Raw genomic sequence first — 19,438 nt, forward strand, 5'->3', positions numbered from 1 at the left:
ACAATGATGATGTACCACCCCCAAGAAGATGTGCTACAGGGTTAGGAGCTGTGGCTGGTCGTCAAAGGTGTGCAGAAATTACAAACAATTATTTCTAGGTAAGAATAAAAAGCATGACAACTGTTTTTTTATTTCTAAAATTTTACTTCTAGTACATCACAAATGCAAAAGAAATCTGAAACCTGTTAATCCACAGGACATACATCAATGACTGTTTGATCACAGTTACATGCTATTTCCTTTTTAAGATATTTGAAAAAAGTTTTTACTTTTTGCCCTGTCTGCTGCTTCTGCGTTGCCATGGGCCACTTCCCCTCACAGATGTCTGTGGAGTCACATGGCTCCCACTCCTGTGGTCAGTGGTGTCCAATGTTGGCGTAGGGTTACTGCTACTTCTACTTCCCGTGTCCTCAGTCTCAATGGGCTCAAAAAATGCACTAGCACCTTTGTTACATGTCTTTAGTAATTCAAAAGAATTGGAAACTTTGTCAAGCCCTTTGGCAACATTTCTGGAACATTCACTGACCATGCGTTGCATTGCAATACTGCGCCTATTGCTCTGTGCTGTCACAGTGCACAGTCTGTTGATTGCAGAGTAGTATTTCTGTAATCTAATGTTATGTCTGCGTGAATCTCTCACTCTATTAGACTCAGATTTTTCAAATGCAACACAGAGTCTGTCCAAAGAGTCAGCCATGCGCCTCATGCCATCACCCATGTTGCTATTACTCTTATTTAATTTATTCAGTTGTGCATTAATGGACCTTAATGCTTTGTGCTGCTTCTCTTGGACTTTAAGCATGTTCTGCTCCAATCCAGCAAAAACATTTGTGGTCTCTGTTACTTCGCCCCTGTTCTGTCTGGTAGTATTAACAGAGTATGATCTTTTTCTAGCAGAATCTTTAACTGTTTCAAAATGAGCAACTTCATGTTCTGACACATGTGCACTATGTCTTGATCCCTCAGGTTCATCATCTGTGTCTTGGAAAGGTTGTAGTTGAGCAACTGCTCTTCTTTTACTTCTCACAAAAGAAATGGATTCTTCATCATCATTGAAAATAGATTCTTCTGGGGCTGTAATATGTTCTTGGGAAGATTGCCCTCCATCAACATCATGTGATTGTTCAACATAATCTGGGAATAAAGAAAGAGGCACATGAGATGTTTGCCTGTCTGTCTGTCTGCTTTGTAACCATTAAAATATGCAAACAACAGATGCAATTGTGTCTATTTACTATCAGTTATTGGTTTATTTGAAGCAAAAGTGTAATGAAGTCAATTAGGTTTGAAAATTTAAAAATCAAGGGGATTAAATCTGACATTACAGTAATCAACATCCTCAAAATAATTGCACTCATTCAGATTATATGCTCATACAAAAACACACAAACATCATACATATAAATTCAATCAATCTTGCATCCTTCTTACCTTCTTCTGCAATTCTGTGCTCAGAACTATCAATGGCTGAGACTCCACTGACACTTTCATGCTGTATTGTTGATTCAACAAGCTCCTCATGTGGGGTTGGCTGGTCTATATTTGCTGTTCCTCCTCCTGTTTTATTAGCTTCCTTCAGTCTCTCAGCAAGTTTCTCCTTTGCCCTCAGCCGCATGTCGTACCAACACTTTTTTATCTCCTCAATAGATCTTGGGATGACTCCCACTGCATTCACTTTCTCTTGAATTTCAAGCCATATCTTCCTTTTCCTCACTTCAGGTACATGTTTGGCTTGTTTTCCAAATAAAAGTTCGTGATTACAGGCCATTTCCTCCACCAGTGTCTCCACCTCCCTCTCAGAAAACTTCTGCTTTCTCTTCCTTTTCTCTGCTGAGGGGCCTCCTTCTGAATTTTCAGCCTCCATACTGAAGTCAATCAGGTCTTCTCTCCAGCCAAACAGGTTTCCAACTGCCACTGGATGTGGCTCAGGCATGCAGGTGATACTAATCAAGAGCAGTTCCTGACTATGACTCAGCAATTTTTTTGTTAGCAGCAGCAGATTCACGCTTTTTTGCGATTCCTTAATTTGCGAAATTCGCAAACTTAAAAGTCGCATAAAAATCGCAAAAAATATGCGACCTTTAAGGAATCGCAGAAAACTCGCAGAAAAGTACATACATCGCATTTTGCGATTTCTTAATAGCGATTCGCAATGAATCGCTATTAAGAAATCGCAAACGTAAATCTTGATTCATCTACCCCTATGAGTCTTTAATTTCTTTCTGATATACCCGAAACCCCACCTGCACGGTGTGTCAATAGTAGTATCACTATCTCTGATAAAGGTTGAAGAACATTATTCATCAATTGGCGGAAGGGCAGAAGAAACTAGAATGGGCACTAGAACGCTACATTAAAATATCAGAAACCAAGCGTAAAATCTTCTGAGACTCCTTCAAAATTCAAGCAGAACAAGTACATAGGGTGTTGAAAGTTCAACTTCAACACCTGAAGCTTTTCTCCTTAATTTTGAAAGAGCAGAATGGGCTAGCAAACTACCTGGATGTTCTATTGATAGGAGAAGCTGAAGCAGTGTATCAAATGGACATCTGCCAACAGAAGACTGGGTCATCATAATGGTGTCATAATGGTGTAATTAAGACTAAAGAGAAATAAAGATTAGTCAAAGAATCTACAAGTCTTGATTTTTTTTCTGATATACCCACAACCCCACCTGCAATGGCCTTGCTGGAAATGCTATTTAAAAATTCATTTAGATGAGGCTGACTTGACCTATGATGGTTTTGTCGTATCAACAGCGTAAACATTAATTTTCTCCCATGCCTCTTATTGGTCACCGAAACCCTTCTGCTCAAATTTCCTAAACAAACATTAAGACATCAAGAACTGCCTGCTAAGAATCTTCTGAGAAGCACCAAAGACTGCAAAAGCAACCTTTTTTAAAAAGCCCTCAGCCGTAGATATTGGTGTTATGGATATTTCTTGATATATATTGGCGGCACAAATTCACTAAAGCATTAGAGTGGACGGGAACTGACAGGACAAAGACATGGCTTGCTGTCAAAGAAATTAATTCCCTAATCCTATTAAAGCATTTGCTCGTATATTTAGAAATTAAAAACAATAACGTTTGAGGGTTTGTGTTTTAAGGAGGTTAAAAGTTTTTTTTTAGTATGGTTTATTTAAAGTAGGTCTCTTGCTGTTGATTTTAGATATTATAGGCCTGGGTTGTTAGTAAAGAGACTTACTTCGAATGTTTGGAGTTCATGCATTTGGTTTGGGGTGGGTGGAATATTCCGTTCCGTCCGTGGGAATGGTAGAATTTTGGCATCTCAGCTGTACTCTTGTAATGCGGAGTCCTAGCCAAATTCTGGCAATTGCCACATGGTGGAATTTTTTTCTCGTGTTCGGCTCCAGAACGGTAAGTTGACGAGCGAGATTTGGCATCCCCTAGCGCTATTTCCAATCGCAAGCTCGCCATTCTGTGAGATTTTTCTAACAGGGGCAGTTGCAGTCAGAAGGCTGCCGCTTGAGTAGAAAATCAACTTGAGTGGCACCAAATCAACTAGAGTAGCTGCGCCTCCTTGCGCACCACATGGTGAGTTCCCGCTTATTTTTTCAGAGCAGAACGCACTACTGGAGCTAAATCACAGTATGAGCAGTGATGACATGCCTGTTTCTACGGAATCTCGTAGTGTTTATGTAACTCTCCAAAATTGCAAAGTCAAATTCTGTGAGTTCCGCCCACCTCTGTATTGGATTTGTTTGTTCGGTGGAGTTTTGGTTTGAGTTGGGTTAGGGATTGTTACATTCTTAGATCCTGTTAGCTTTGTACTTTTTTTATATAAATCTTTTTATTGGATGAACAAAAACAAAAGCAACATTGAGAAAGAATAATAAAGTGTAGTGCAGTGCGATCATCAGTTATTTTCCAACATCCTCATGGCTTTAGTACAACAATTATCTTGATAAGTCTACGGAACAATAAAATGATCAGATAATACATACACATTGTTGCTAGCAAGGCATTACTCAACATCGTGGTTGGCTGATCCTGGGGGAGCGTCGTCAAAAGGAGTACATATCATACCTCTACTTACATTCCAGGGCCCCCAAATTTTAGTCCATTTCTGTGGGCACCCTCTACCTTCGTAAATCACTCTCTCTGCCAGCATGCACCAATCCATGTCGGATTCCCAATCAGAGAACTTTAGTTTTGTCAGTCCTTTCCATGTTCTGGCTATATTGCGATTAGAAACCATACTTCCAAGTGATACCCACAAACTCTCAGTTCTGGACAAGTCGGTGGCCTCCCAGATGTTAAGCAGACAAAGGCGGGGTGAGACTCCACTAGGTTTATGACAAACAAGGGACAACGCTGATGTGACCTCCCGCCCCGTACGCCTGAAAAACTGGGCATTCCCACCACTGGTGGAGGTGGGTGCCGTTTAGACCACACCCTCTGGGACAAGAGCGGGAGCTCTGTACATCCATTTTAACCAGAACTGAGATAGTGTAGTAGGCTCTGTGTAATACGCGGGATCGAAAGGCCACCTGTAGTGATTGAGCCATTTTTTATGGATAATTAGCTCGATTATGACCATTGCCCACTACCATCTCAGTATATTTTGCTCTAATATAGTGCTATGCAGGTCTGCATAATATAGAATAGCTGTAAAATAGGACTCGATAATGTTCATCCGTGACTGACGGTATCTTGCTTATAGGCAGGGCTTACCTATTGGCTTTTGCATACTCTAATTCCATCTTGCATACTAATTCGGGCTCTTTGCGGGAATAGTGGCCTATGCTTGAGCGACTCCATTTTCTAAACTGTCGCCATCTTCTAAGCCTTTCTGGGTGAGGAGTCATGTTTTACTTCTCACTTGTTTTTTGCACTTCGTATACTAGCACAAACCGGTTCTTGTCAGAGGAATGTGATCACTCTGCCTCGAAGTCATAACAGACGCCTAGCTAGCTGAAGCTGTGACCTTGGCGTGTGGTGGTACAGGAATCTGATGGGAACAGGGGGTGAGGCTTGCTGGAAGCTTTGACCAACGTTTTCACTTGTACTTAAGGGGGTGTTCGGATCTCGACCATTGGTAGTTCATCACAGTACAGACGTGTAGCTGTGACGGTGGAGCAGAGAATCCTGATTCGGCTGGAGAAATGGACTCCCCTCTGGCGAAGTGGAAGCGGGATGTGTAGAAACTTGGTGAGGTGTTCCACTGACTCTTATTTCCTAACTGTTCTTATCTAACTATCGTCTCCTTTTTTCAGGTTATATGCTGATTTACATATGAGCTCTACATATGTGTATTCTAATTGCATTAGCAATTGCTTAGGGATTAATAAATACCATTATTCGCCTGTATTCCATGGGATGGGAGGTCGGGCCTTTCTGGTCCAAGTGCTGTAGCATCGGAAGGATGGTAAGTTTCCCTTCCTGCAGGTAGTTGTTGAAGGTTGGGCTCCGTTATTATCCAGGTAAACCAAATCAAGTAAGTAATCCACCCCGAGGCATTGTTAGGAGGGTATGCGTTGTTTATATAGTCCCACCTGGGTGGGCTTTGTTGCGTTGTTTTACCGAGAGGCGTTGTTTGCGTTGTTTTCCCGGGTTGTTTGCGTTGTTGTCGCCACTGGTATTGCTGTTACTTGCATTGGTATTGTTGTTTGCGAGCTCCTCGGCAATAGCCATATATTTTAGGTAAGTATTAGTATTATTCCTTTCTTGGGTAAGTATTGTGAAGTGTTGTATTCTTTTGGGTCCTGAGAAGGGATAAGGTAAGTATGCCCTGGTGATTGGCAGAATTATCAGGTCATTACATCTTGGCGTTGTGACTCACAGGATCGAAGAGGTGGATTATAGGGGAAAAGAGGAAATTATTTTTTTTAGGAAAACAAAGGTTGACTTGCATTTGTCAATGGAAATTCCCAGATGGGAATCGACTCCGTATGGAGTGCTGGCTCATGAATGGGCTAATTCTGCTGGTTTGAGTGAAAACTGGAATGCGTGTTTGTTTGAAGCCGAACCGGCTCAAGTGGTTTCATGTTTGCAGAAAGTGCCGGTAACGAGAGGAGAAGAGCTTCCTATATTAGGATGGAGAGTATGGGTTTTGCTAAATGCTTACAGAATAGTACATGAGAAATATGTGAAGTTACAGCGTGAATATAAAGAATTGGAAGAACAGTATGTTGAAGCAAAGAATGCCACTACGTTGTTAACATGTCAAAATAAATTACTGTTGGACAAGATAGAGACTTATCAGACCGTAGCGGAAAGGGCTGCAGTGCGTATTGCAAAATACAAGTACAGGAACAAGCAAGGGAGAGTCAGTAAAAGGAAGGTACACTTAGTCATCACAAAAGCAGGGCTGGACTGGGATCCCGAGAAGTGGGATGGAAATATTTGGGATTCTTCAGAGTTTTCAGATTCGGGGGAGGAAGAGAACAGAAAAACAGAGCCTATTAAGACTGAGATCGAAAGTAAATCAGAGGAGCGTAGAGAGGTGCATGCGCAGCCGATACATCGGAGAAAGTTGCAGGGTGGTCCACAACATCCCCAGGGAATAGCTTTAGATAGCTTGGAGGATTTTACGCAACAAGAAATTAATGACATTTTGGACAGGTTTCGGCAGAGACCTGGTGAGAATTTGCTTACATGGATGTTCCGCATTTATGATTTGGGTGCGGCAGGCGTAATGTTAGACCAAGGAGAAGCCTTGAAATTTTGTACGATAATTCAAGAACATTTCAGAAACTATGGGCTTAACAATCAGATTAGCCTACTACAATTGGCTGTGGGCGGATGCAGTCACAAATACCCGACTGAATCAGATTGGCCAGTAAATGAAAAGCCATGGTATACGTTGAGAGATGCGACACAGAGATTAAAGGAAGAGTTAATGAAAACCTCTATTTTCTTAGATACTGCACACAGACTAATGGAGGGACTACTTAACACTTCTGTAAGAAATAATATAATTCGTACTGCTCCTCCTGCTTATAAGCAGGTAATGATGACATTGATAATAAACCAAACGGGAAAAACATTAGCTCAAATGATTGAGGCGGTTCGTGAGTTGGGCGAACTGGGGGAATGGATGAAAACAGAAAGACCATCTAGATCTGAGGTCCGTACAGACAATAACAAGTTGACTAGACGAGATTTATTCACATCCCTAATGAAGGACGGGGTGAGGGAAGAAGAAATAGATGGGGAACCTACTTCGAAGTTATGGACTATCTATCGAAAAAGAGTTTTGGATAGAAAAGAAGAGAGTAGGAGAGTTAATAAACAAGATCATGAACAGAGACATTCAGAGGGAAGTGATGACGAGTTATACAGGGGAACAGGGAAAGAATCCCCAGTATATAGAACACGATATGGGAGAGAAGAAACCTCAGAACGCAGGGCCAGAAACGAGAGAGGTAGATCTTCTGAACTGAGAATAGGAAACGAGAGAGGTAAATCCCCAGAACGCAGAATGAGAAACGAGAGAGGTAGGTCTCCCGATCAGGGATCCCAGAGTGGCAGGAATATGAGAAATGTATATTATGAAGAGAGAGTGTATGAGGAAGACGTTCTTCCTAAACGCTACAAAAGTTTATATCCTGATTTGTCCTGGGTGCAGGACAGGAACAAAAACAACTAGGAAATAGATCAAGCTCCGGTACAGATTTGGGCTGGTAAAGATCATAGACCCTATGTAGACATAGAGTTTTTCTGGAGGCATCGTAACATGCAACGGGCTCAAGCCCTAGTAGATACAGGAGCGGAGGCCACTTTGATATATGGAAATTCCAAGAAATTTAGAGGACAGTATTTTACAATTACAGGATTAGGTGGTAAAGAGACCCCAGCAGTACAAACTAATCTTCAATTAAAGATCAGACAAATACCAAGAAAAGAATACAGTGTATTAGTTGTGCCCCTTTCTGAATACATTATTGGAATTGACATTTTAAAAGGAATGACACTATGTTTAGACGATGGGTATTATCACTTTGGAACGAAACGCTATATCTCAGCTAATGCTGTGAGAGTAGGTCGCTTGAAAATTCCTCCTGTGAAGGTGCCTCAGGCGACTAAGGTAATCTCAATGAAACAGTATAGAATTCCAGATGGGCATGATGAGATCAGTGCTACTATCCAAGACTTGATGGATGCCGGGATTGTGCTTCCCATTACTTCTGCATGGAACAATCCCGTGTGGCCGGTGCGCAAAAGTGATAACTCATGGCGCATGACAGTTGAGTACCGAGAATTGAACAAACATACACCGTCTTTGACTGTTGCTGTCCCTGACACTGTTACTTTAATTGAGAAAATTCAGAAACATCCAGGGATTTGGTACGCGACTATTGATATTGCCAATGCTTTCTTTTTCATTCCTATAGCTCCTGAATGTCAGGAACAATTCAGTTTTTCATGGGGTGGCAGAAAAACGACGTTTCAAAGTTTACCACAAGGCTATTTACACAGTCCGACAATATGTCACCGGCTGGTGGCAGAACATTTAGATGAGGTACCGATAACTTCTGGTGTGCAAATATGTCATTATATTAATGACATATTGATACAAGATGAAACACAGGAGCAAGTTCAGACACAATTAGACCAAATTGTAACTCATTTGCAAAGCAAAAGATGGAAGATTAATCCAGATAAATTGCAAGGTCCAGCATAGAGTGTGGAATTCCTAGGTATTCAGTGGCATCAGGGAAATCGAGAGGAAATTCCACAAGTGAGACAGAAAATTAAAGAATTTGCAGTACCCCGAAATAGGAAAGAGACTCAGTGCTTTATTGGCTTGTTTGGGTTTTGGAGACAACACATTCCCCATTTGAGTCAGACTGTGGCCCCTTTGTACAAGATTACTAGGAAGAAAAATGTGTTTAAGTGGGGTGAGCCACAGCAGACTGCATTTGACCTGGCGAAAGAGGCTATTCGGCATGCTTTGGATTTGTGGCCAGTGTGTGATGGTGATGTTGATTTAAATGTGACTGTACAAACAGTTACTTGCATGTTATTGGGCTTTAGTAGACACCGAACAATTGACTTTGGGACACGATGTTAATCTGAGACCTGAGATTCCGATCATGCAATGGGTTATGAGCTCCCCTAAAACTCATAGAATTGGACATGCACAGGAAGTTAGTGTGATTAAGTGGAAGTGGTATATACAGGACAGGGCTCGAGTGGGTCCTAAGGGCACCGCGATGTTGCATGAGCAGGTGACGCAGGCGCCAATAGATGAGACTGATGTGGAGTACAACGTACCTATAGTACAGGAATCCCCTGTTAAATGGGGTAAGCCATTAAGCAATCTCTCCGTGGAGGAGAGGAAGCATGCATGGTTTACGGATTGTTCAGCCCGGTATGTTGGAGCAAAGAGACAATGGAAGCGGTATCCTATAACCCCGCTACCCAGAAATTTTTTAATACAACTGGTGAAGGAAGGAGCAGCCAGTTTGCTGAACTTTATGCTGTTTATCAGGCTTTGAAACAGGATTTACCGGGATTTTGCCATATTTACACTGACTCCTGGCCGACTGCTAATGGATTAGCAACTTGGCTTCCCACATGGCATGCTCACAATTGGTTTATAAATACCAAAGAATTATGGGGAAAAGAATTGTGGAAAGAAATGTGGGACATGCTTCCTCAAAGTACTGTAACTGTTTTTCATGTTGATTAACACTCTGTTGTTGATTCACTTGATTGTTTAACCTCATTGCAGACGAAAACGCTAGGATCTCTGAGGCAGAGGTGGAAACGCAGGATTCTAACTTGGTTGGATTGACGAGATGGGCTCATCAAAAGTGTGGACATTTCGGGGTTAAAAATTACTAGCAGGTGGGCAGCAGATAGAGGGATACATCTTCCTCACGACATAGTTAAAACAGTAGTTTTGCAATGTCCTATTTGCCAACATTCTCGACAACGTGAGGTACCACAGATAGTGAGAGGTCTGTTACATCGAGGTAAGTCACCAGCACAGATTTGGCAGATAGATTACATAGGTCCCTTGCCAACGTGCAGAGGTTGTCAATATGTATGTATAGTTGTAGACACCTACTCCGTATATTTAGTTGCATCCCCTTATAAACGCGCTACTCAGGTAAATACACTGAAAACTTTGGATTTGATTGCTCTTTATTATGGGGTGCCTTTACAAATTCAATCGGACAATGCCACACACTTTAAAGGGAGGATGGTGCAAGAATATTGTGGTCAACGCAATATTGAGTGGGTCTTTCATATTCCTTATTAACCACAGGCCGCAGGTTTGATTGAAAGGATGAACGGCCTTTTAAAAGATCAAATGAAGAAACTGTCTAATGGTTCTTTGCATAATTGGAGAATTCACCTAGTTGATGCTTTTCAAATACTTAACAATAGACCTGTATATAATTCTGAGACCCCCATTATGCGAATGTTGTCCCCTTCAGTTAATGTGCAACCCCATACAGCAGTAGCTACCATTGTTTATTGGGAAATTACTCCTTAAGCCTTGGCTCCACACGGAGCAACTCCTGAAGCTGCTGGTCTGGATTTGTATACTTTGAAATCTCATGTATTAAAGCAAAGAGATATTGTCCTCATCGAAACTGGAATTGGTGTCCAAATACCAATAGGACACTTTGGTTTGATCGCTCTACGCTCTGGACTAGCGCTGAAAGGCCTCCAGGTGCTGGGCAGTGTGATCGATTCTGATTATCAAGGTGAAATCAAAATTATACTGTTGAACAGCGGTGATCTGGATTTAACAGTTCAACCTGGTGATCGAGTTGCCCAGTTGGTCATAATGCCAGTCCTTGGAGGGGTGGTGAGAAAAGGTACTGCCCCAACCCTCCTAAGTGTACGTGGAGAAGGAGGTTTTGGCTCAACTGATAAAAACCCAGGAGCCAAAGTGTGGGTACAGTCGCCTAATCGACCCCCTGAACAGGCTGAAATAATTGCCACCGGCAGTGATAACAAGATATTGGTTATGAAACCTGGACAGGAAAAGTGGGACTACGATCCCGCTGACAAATGTTACCTTCGAGAATGAATAATGCCTGTTTTTGAATAGTTTTCTTTAGATCATTGGATGGATTGTGGTTGCGGGATGTGTCGTTGCTGGACTCCTTTCGCCATGGTGCGTTTGGGGCCGAGATGGGCCGTGGAGGATCAACAGTGAGACGATCATCAGAGAGCACAGGACGGATTCGATCCTTTTTGATACAACAAACATCTGGGAAAATCTGGCCAACAAATTTCTTCGCAGCTTCTATTTCTGCATGTCTAACAAGAGAAGCGTCCATGATATTGTGTCAACATGTCTTGTTTCCGTTCCAACTCCGACAGCAGTCCTACTTAAGACTTTCAACGTGATGAATATTGATAGCAACGATGATATTGACACGGTAAAGAGTCGGCTGTCATTATATGACTATTGTGCCTCCTGCACAGTGTTACCTGATCTTGACCCGCCACAGACTTTCACCGTTACCACTTATAACATTACGAAGGCGATGGTTGCTTTGAATTTACGTGCCATCCACGATTAATTGACAAGTGTATTCAATCTAAATTAGAGAATGTTTCCATGCTTCCCCGACATGTACAAATTTTGTGTTATCATCGTAAACCCCATATGTGCCTTTCGGTTCATAACGCTATGTCCTGTAAAACGACAATTATTTCAGTTAGTTACTATACGCACGTTCTATTGCCAAATGGATGGTTATTTTCCTGTGGGAATATGTCTTGGTCCTTTATTCCTGCGAACATTTCCAGTGGACCTTGTGCCTTATCCAGACTCAGCCTGGCTATGTTTCCTTTGCTACCCTCTATGCAAATTTGGACTGTTCGTGAGGCACCTCCATTGGATGAACATTGTGAATCTAATTTGCATTTACTCTCTAAGACGGAATATGTTAGTCTAGCTGCTTCAATTGTGGGAATTCCAGGGCTCTCTATGTACAATTCTAGAGCTATTAGTAAATTAGCGTGTCTCATGGTTAACTCTATTAATCACACCTCAACTGCCTTATCAGAATTTTTATTAGATGCACAGGGTGAACGTCAAGCTATTTTTCAAAATAGAGCTGCTATTGACTATCTTCTTCTGAAACATGATCATGGGTGCTCTGACTTTGAGGGCCTCTGTTGTTTTAACCTATCAGACCATTCGAGATCTATTCAGTCCCACATTAATGCTCTGCATAATTTGTCCATGGAAGTTCGTCAAAATTTGAATCAAGGGTGGTTTAATTCGCTTTTTGGGTGGTTGCCTGATTTTAATTTTCTTCGTTCTATTTTGGGTGGTGCACTCTTAGTAATCTCTTTTCTCACTGCTATATGTTGCTGCATCCAATGTGTACCCAATCTTTTGAATATATTTCGACCTGGTACTTTATCTAGATCTGTTAGTTATGTTTCCTAATATTCTAGTAATGATTTACGTCCCGTTTAATGTTTATATACATTCGCTGGAATTGGACAATGGTTATGGGTGGAATGTAGTGATTGAGCCATTTTTATGGATAATTGGCTCGATTATGACCCTTGCCCACTACCATCTCAGTATATTTTGCTCTAATATAGTGCTATGCAGGTCTGCATAATATAGATTAGCTGTAAAATAGGACTCGATAATGTTCTTTCCGTGCCTGACGGTATCTTGCTGTTAGGAATTTAACAGGGGAACCCTACTCACTGGGAGCCTGGGTAAAGTATTTCTACAAAAACAATGGCTCCTGTGGAAAAATTACTCAAATAATATGGTAATATTGCTGCACAATGGCAATGTGGGTGATTTGAAAACAGACGAAAGGTCTGCATAATATAGAATAGCTGTAAAATAGGACTCGATAATGTTCATCCGTGACTGACGGTATCTTGCTTAAAGGCAGGGCTTACCTATTGGCTTTGGCATACTCTAATGCCATCTTGCATACTAATTTGGTCTCTTTGCAGGAATAGTGGCCTATGCTTGAGCGACTCCATTTTCTAAGCTGTCGCCATCCTCTAAGCCTTTCTAGGTGAGCAGTCATGTTTTACTTCTCACTTGTTTTTCACACTTCGTATATTAGCAAGAACCGGTTCCTGTCGGAGGAATGTGCTCACTCTGCCTCAAAGTTATAACAGACGCCTAGCTAGCTGAAGCTGTGACCTTGGCGCGGGGTGGTACAGGAATCTGATGGGAACAGGGGGTGAGGCTTGCTAGAAGCTTCGACCAGCGTTTTCACTTGTACTTAAGGGGGTGTTCGGGTCTCGACCACTGGCAGTTCATCACAGTACAGACGTGTAGCTGTGACGGTGGATCAGAGAATCCTGATTCAGCTGGAGAAACGGACTCCCCTCTGGTGAAGTGGAAGCGGGATGTGTAGAAACATGGTGAGTCGTTCCACTAACTCTTATTTCCTAACTGTTCTTATCTAAATATCGTCTCCTATTTTCAGGTTATATGGTGATTTACATATGAGCTCTACATATGTGTATTCTAATTGCATTAGCAATTGCTTAGGGATTGATGTGAAGAAGGTCTATCGTGACATAGTAGTGATTTCTTTCTTTCGTCCTTCTATCATTGTGTAATAAAGAAACCCCAGAATAAATATCATTATTCGCCTGTATTGCTTGGGATGGGAGGTCGGGCCTTTCTGGTCCAAGAGCTGTAGCATCGGAAGGATGGTAAGTTTGCCTTCCTGCAGGTAGTTGTTGAAGGTTGGGCTCCGTTCATATCCAGGGAAACCAAAACCAGTAAGTAATCCACCCGAGGCATTGTTCGGAGGGGTATGCATTGTTTATACAGTCCCACCTGGGTGGGCTTTGTTGCGTTGTTTTACCGAGTGGCGTTGTTTGCGTTGTTTTCCCTGGTTGTTTGCATTGTTGTCGCCACTGGTATTGTTGTTACTTGTGTTGTTATTGTTGTTTGCGAGCTCCTCGGCAATAGCCATATATTTTAGGTAATTATTAGTATTATTCCTTTCTTGGGTATGTATTGTGAAGTGTTGTATTCTTTTGGGTCCTGAGAATTATCAGGTCGTTCCACCACCTCAGGAGGAGAGGCCAGGGCATCCTCCCATTCCTCATCATCGATGTCCCCATCTTCCATCCATTCCGTGCTGAGTTTCTCTAGGTAATCCGGCATGTTAGCTTTGTACTTTTTAAACTATTTCTAGGAATTGGTAGATTGTATGGTGGCTTCTTCCAAGTGTCTCTTAGAAGGAACTGTGTTACAATCCACTGTGTTATTTGTTTTTGCTTCTTGGCACACAGGGCTGTCATAGACATTCCACAGTGGATTGTTATACTTGGGTTGACGTCTATGGCCTAATTGGTGCAGGTGACCGACCCAAGTATCCACAAAATAATCCATTAGTGGGGATAGTTTTGTTTCATGTTGTTGGCAATAAAGGGATTTAACCTGTTGGGTGCTAAAAATGTGCTGGAGCCATCCCAACATTGGTGCTCAGGTGCTGATGACTGCTGCTGTACTGGAACCCCCCTCCCACGGGGCAAGCCCACATGAGGGATGACAGCGGAAGCGATTCTGCTACCTCCCCTGAACCCTCCCTCAGCGATCTAATGACATCAGCATCAGGAATGCACTGGAAGCCATTTGCTTCCAGAGTGTCCTGAAAGAAGGTCTTCCATCAATAAGTTCTCGCTCGAGTAGTATCCCCTGGTGGCTCTCTTCAATGCACCCCTGCTGCAGAATCGTGGGTGGGACCACAATTGTGCAGCTTGAACAAACCCACTAGACACTAGGGAGTGTGACATTTGTGAATTTTGGGGAATGCCCACTTGGGCATGGGTTGCTCCCCATTTTTGGCGACATATTTTGGCCATTTTCCACCCTCCAGGATCACCATTTTTTAGGCCAATCTGCCCCAAAGGGTGAAAAACAACTAGACACAAGGGATTTTAGTGCTTATGCATGCTGGGGAGCGGCCTCTTGAACAAGGGTTGGTCCCCAGTTTGAGGGACATGTATTGGACGTTTTCTGTCCCCCTGAGGCCAGATCGACCATTTTTTATGCTGATCTGACCCCAAGGGGGGGCGGAAAACAACTAGACACCATAGAGTGTATTGTTTATGAATGTTGTTGAGAGGCCCCTTGAGCAAGGGCCTCTCCCCAATTTTGGGGACCTATTTTGGCAGTATTCTGACCCCAGTGGCATATCAGTCATTTTATAGGCTAATCTGCCCTCAGGGGGTGCGGAAAACTACTAAACACCAGGGAATACGTGTATTTAGGTGTGTTTACTGCAATTTGACTGACGGTGTGTATCTGGCGTTTAGCTGATGGTGTTTAAACTGGAATTTGGTAGGCAATGTGTGTGGACTGGCTTCGGGCTGGCGGTGTGCGTGGTAGGCGGGGTGTGTGAACTAGCATTTGACTTGCGTTTGGCTGGCGCTGGGGTTAAGGGTCACTCCCTTCTGGGGTGCCAATTTCTTGCCTCTGCTTTGTGCCCCTCTTGGAGGCAGATCAGATATTTGTGATGGAGATCTGTCCCAAGGGCCAGGCCTCGCAGTGTTTTATAATGTTAACTGTTTTATTCATTGTCATCATTTGCAATTGGGAACTTTTGATTTTCTTGATGGCAATTCCTGCTTGTGGTTTCGGCATTGGTACATCTGCAGTTTGTGTAGCTGCATGTGTTTAGTAAAGAACATTTTTTGTAATGTTTACTTCAAGTGAGTCACGTGCTTGCTGTGTCTGTGCTGAGTAGGTACTGTTTCTCCTCAGTCTAAAACAAAAGTTTCCTGCCGAGCCAGGAAACTTTTGTTTTAGTGTTCTCCTGAAATCAGGGGACTTGTAAGGAAGTTAGGTAACCTCCCTATTCTGCCTAGTAGCATTAAATCTAATCAAGAATTATACATAGCCGAAATTATTAGCTGAGCGCCCATTTTCCTGTTACCTACACTTTGCATTTCTCCTCAGTCTAGCTGTCTGTGACAAGTGAGAGGCATCTTGTTAGAATATAAGATTCTCAGACCTACGCCGATGATGCCCAACTGATCCTCTTAAAATAAAAATAAAAGAAGAACACTTAGCTGACTGGGTCCTGCGCCACCTCTGCTCCTGGGCCGGGTCTCGCGTTTTCCTGAACAGAAACAGGACCAGGCATGCTCCCTCCCCTCCTGTAAGCCAATCACAACTCTGCAATGACAACGTTGTGATTGGTGCAGAGTCGCGGACAGCGCCCAGCCGGGCACCAGTAGGGAGGCCTACATAGAGAAAATGTAGTGTGCTTTGGTCGGCCCCCGGGTACTCAGGGTGGTGCAAGCCACTCCTCACCGCCCGCCCCCAACCAGGCACACCTCTGTCTTCTGCTTTCTTGCAGTGCGAGAAGCAGGAACATAAAATGGTATTAAAAATACCATCTTATGTTTCTGCTTCTCACATTGCGAGAAAGCAGTGGGGGGCGCTCCTCCCCCTAATGTAGGGGCAGCCCCTGGGCCTTACCCTCTAGGGACTCCGGAGCAGCAGTGCTGGCGCTAGATACTGATGGGCGCAGACTGGCTTAACTTAGGCATGGCTTTGGCGCGCCAGCATGTCGTCTCTCAAGCATGAGCCCCGGCCACGACTAGAGCACGCAATAACTAAAAAAATGGCATCTCTAGTCGTCCGACCCGGAAGACTCTTTGTCTCCCTTCCTCAATCGAAGTACAAGTGCACAAATTCTAATTTTAAACTTTAGTTTTGTTTTAAAAAAACATAAAAACAAGTTCAGGTTTAGACTAATCACAGTTAAACATAGTTAAAGTGCAGAAGCAAAGAAACACTGTGCTAATCATGGACCGTCCTTCAACTGTCGTGTCCACGCAGGTATGAGCCCTGGAGACGACTAGAGCACACAATAAACAAAAAATTGAGTCTCTAGTAGTTCAACCCGAAAGGCTCTTTTTCTCCCTTCCTCAATTGAAGTACCTCTTCCCTTGAACTAGCAGCTACAACAGGTGCACAAATTCAAATTTTAAACTTTAGTTTTGTTTTAAAAAAACATAAAAACGAGTTCAGGTTAAGACTAATCACAGTTAAAAATAGTTAAAGTGTGAAGTGCATCAGCAAAGAAACGCCATGCTAATCACGGAATCAAAGACCTTTGTTCCGTGATCAACTCACTAAGGTGGCCACATATTGGACCAAGTTTGCTCTAATGTGGCATTGCAAATGGAAGACCCACAACCACTGATTGGTCAGACCATTATTTGATTAGATTTGCCTGGCAGCTCTCACTAAAACTTGATCAGATACCAAGCGGGCTAACCCGTAATGTGAAAGTCTTTAACAAGACAGATCCTCTAGAATTCACAAAGGTCTTAAAATAAAACTGGAGGATAATGTATTAAAATGCAATAACTGGGTCAGAAATGCTACTGAGGAGTTGGCTCCTGCCCTCCAAAGCAGAGCTCACAGAAGTACACCTTCCAATCCCTGGTTTTCAGACGCCTTAAAACAGGAAAAAAGCGTTGTAAGGCACTGGAACGTAAATGGAGTAGGGAATATAACTCCGTGGACAAAGAGTCCTTCAAAAAAGCACAAAAGGAATATTATGTGGACGTAACTAAAGATAAACAAGCTTACTTTCAGGAACAAATTGGAAAGGCGGATAACAGTGCAAAAGAGATCTCTATAGGTAAGAGCTTCATGACTCCTCCGGCTTGCACCTACTTCCAAGTGGCCTCAGTCGAATGGTGTGAAAAGCTTTTTCTCTACTAAGACCTTAAGCATTCAGGCTAGGCTCGTAGCAGGCAGGATACCAGTTGTAGACAGAGGGCTAATATCCCAAAGTAAGGCGAATACTAAGAGTAGTATAAAGCTGAGTTCCTTCAAATCTATTTCTCAGGAGTGCTCTCTTAGGGCCCTAAAAACTAAACTGTAAAGTCAGGTTCCATGAGAGACGCATGTACCCCAAAACTCTTAGTTGCTGGGACAGACATCATTAACCCAGAGGTCAATGAGATTTATTTTTTTCAAATTAGTCTTTATTCGAATTCAAATTCATGAAAGACATATATACATTTAAAACAATAATCCATTCATTTAGAATCAATTTCATTATCCAAGAGTTGCAGAGTTCAAAGATCCCTTGATAGTTCCAATTTTGTCTAAGTACATAATTTCTATAAATAAATTATCATAAAATCCAATTAAAACAATGGCGTCCATACAGCCACTTATAAAACCAGGTCCATTAACCCCTTCCAGGCTGATGACGAGCTCAGCTCGTCATGAGCGTAACCTGCCTTGCGCTCATGACGAGCTCAGCTCGTCATGTAACGCGGTAATTTTAAAATTGCCGCGTACAGCAGGAAAAGCCGCCGCATTGATGCGGTTAAAACAGATGAGTATGTTCCCGTCTCATAATTCATCATGTAACCAAACCATTTGCACGAAGGAACCACATGCTATGTAAGAATTTTGAGATAGCGATTATACAGAATTCATTTTCATCAGATCTTTAAATCCTTAGTGCTTCTGTACCAGAAGTAATTCCCAACAAGTGGCATGTCAGCTTTAACCATTTGTGCCTCAGGTTCTTGTATGTTGGGCAAATAAAAAGGGCATGGCCTATAGATTCCACTTGTGCAGGACAAAAGGGACATTCCTTACTTGTCCCAGTACCCCATTTACTAGTAAACGATTTGATTAGAAGGGTACCTATCCTAAATTGGTGATACCATTTCCTATCACTTGGGACTGTGATAAGATTCCAGTATTTTCCGTAAACGGGTACATGTTTGGTCTCTAAAAAGACCTTGGACAATGAATTACTCATTAGGGACGAGAATCTTTTAATCATCACCATGTTCCAGTACAGCCCTTTCTGTTCTTTACGTGACGAAAATGGGGCAATGTTTGGATTAAGCCACAACTGGTTTAAACCCAGATCACTCAGGACTAGCCTGACCTGTTTCAACCACAAAATCTTTCCCGCACCATATGCATTCCTGACCTCCAGAAGAGCATGGGCATACTCGGATAGTTCCACTGTGATCCAAAGCCTCTTCCAGTATGCCACTGGTCTAAAACGGGCCACATCCTCCAAGAATTGACTGCCCAGATCATAATAGAGCGGTAAGAAAGGAGTGGATTGAGGTAATCCCGTTATTGACCGCATAAATTTGTTCTGTGAGGTCGAGAGAGCAGAGATGTTGCTGAAGCCTCATAATTCCGCTCCGTATAGGACTGATGCTGAAATTTTGGCATTGTATATTTTCAATATAGGGGCTATAGGCTTTGAATAAGATTGTCTATGTTCTTTGAGCAGTTCCCCTGACAGTTGGGCATGTCTAAGTAACAGCATGTCCACATGCGGGGTCCACTTTAGTTTGGAACTTAGTGTAATACCCAGATATGTAAGTACATTTGCCTGCTCAAGTGGAACGTTATTCATAGTAGCCTTCCCATTTACTGATTTCTGGTTATGGAGAACCATAAACTTGGTCTTGGTTATATTAATTATAAGACCA

General features: G+C 42.5%; 1 pseudogene; it reads left to right on the forward strand.

Moving 5' to 3' along the window:
• Nucleotides 1-9,183: 9,183 nt before the first annotated feature.
• LOC144798096 (uncharacterized) lies at nt 9,184-11,018 on the forward strand (annotated as a pseudogene).
• Nucleotides 11,019-19,438: the final 8,420 nt, after the last annotated feature.

Source organism: Lissotriton helveticus, chromosome 12, assembly GCF_964261635.1.
Source record: "Lissotriton helveticus chromosome 12, aLisHel1.1, whole genome shotgun sequence".
NCBI lineage: Eukaryota > Metazoa > Chordata > Amphibia > Caudata > Salamandridae > Lissotriton > Lissotriton helveticus.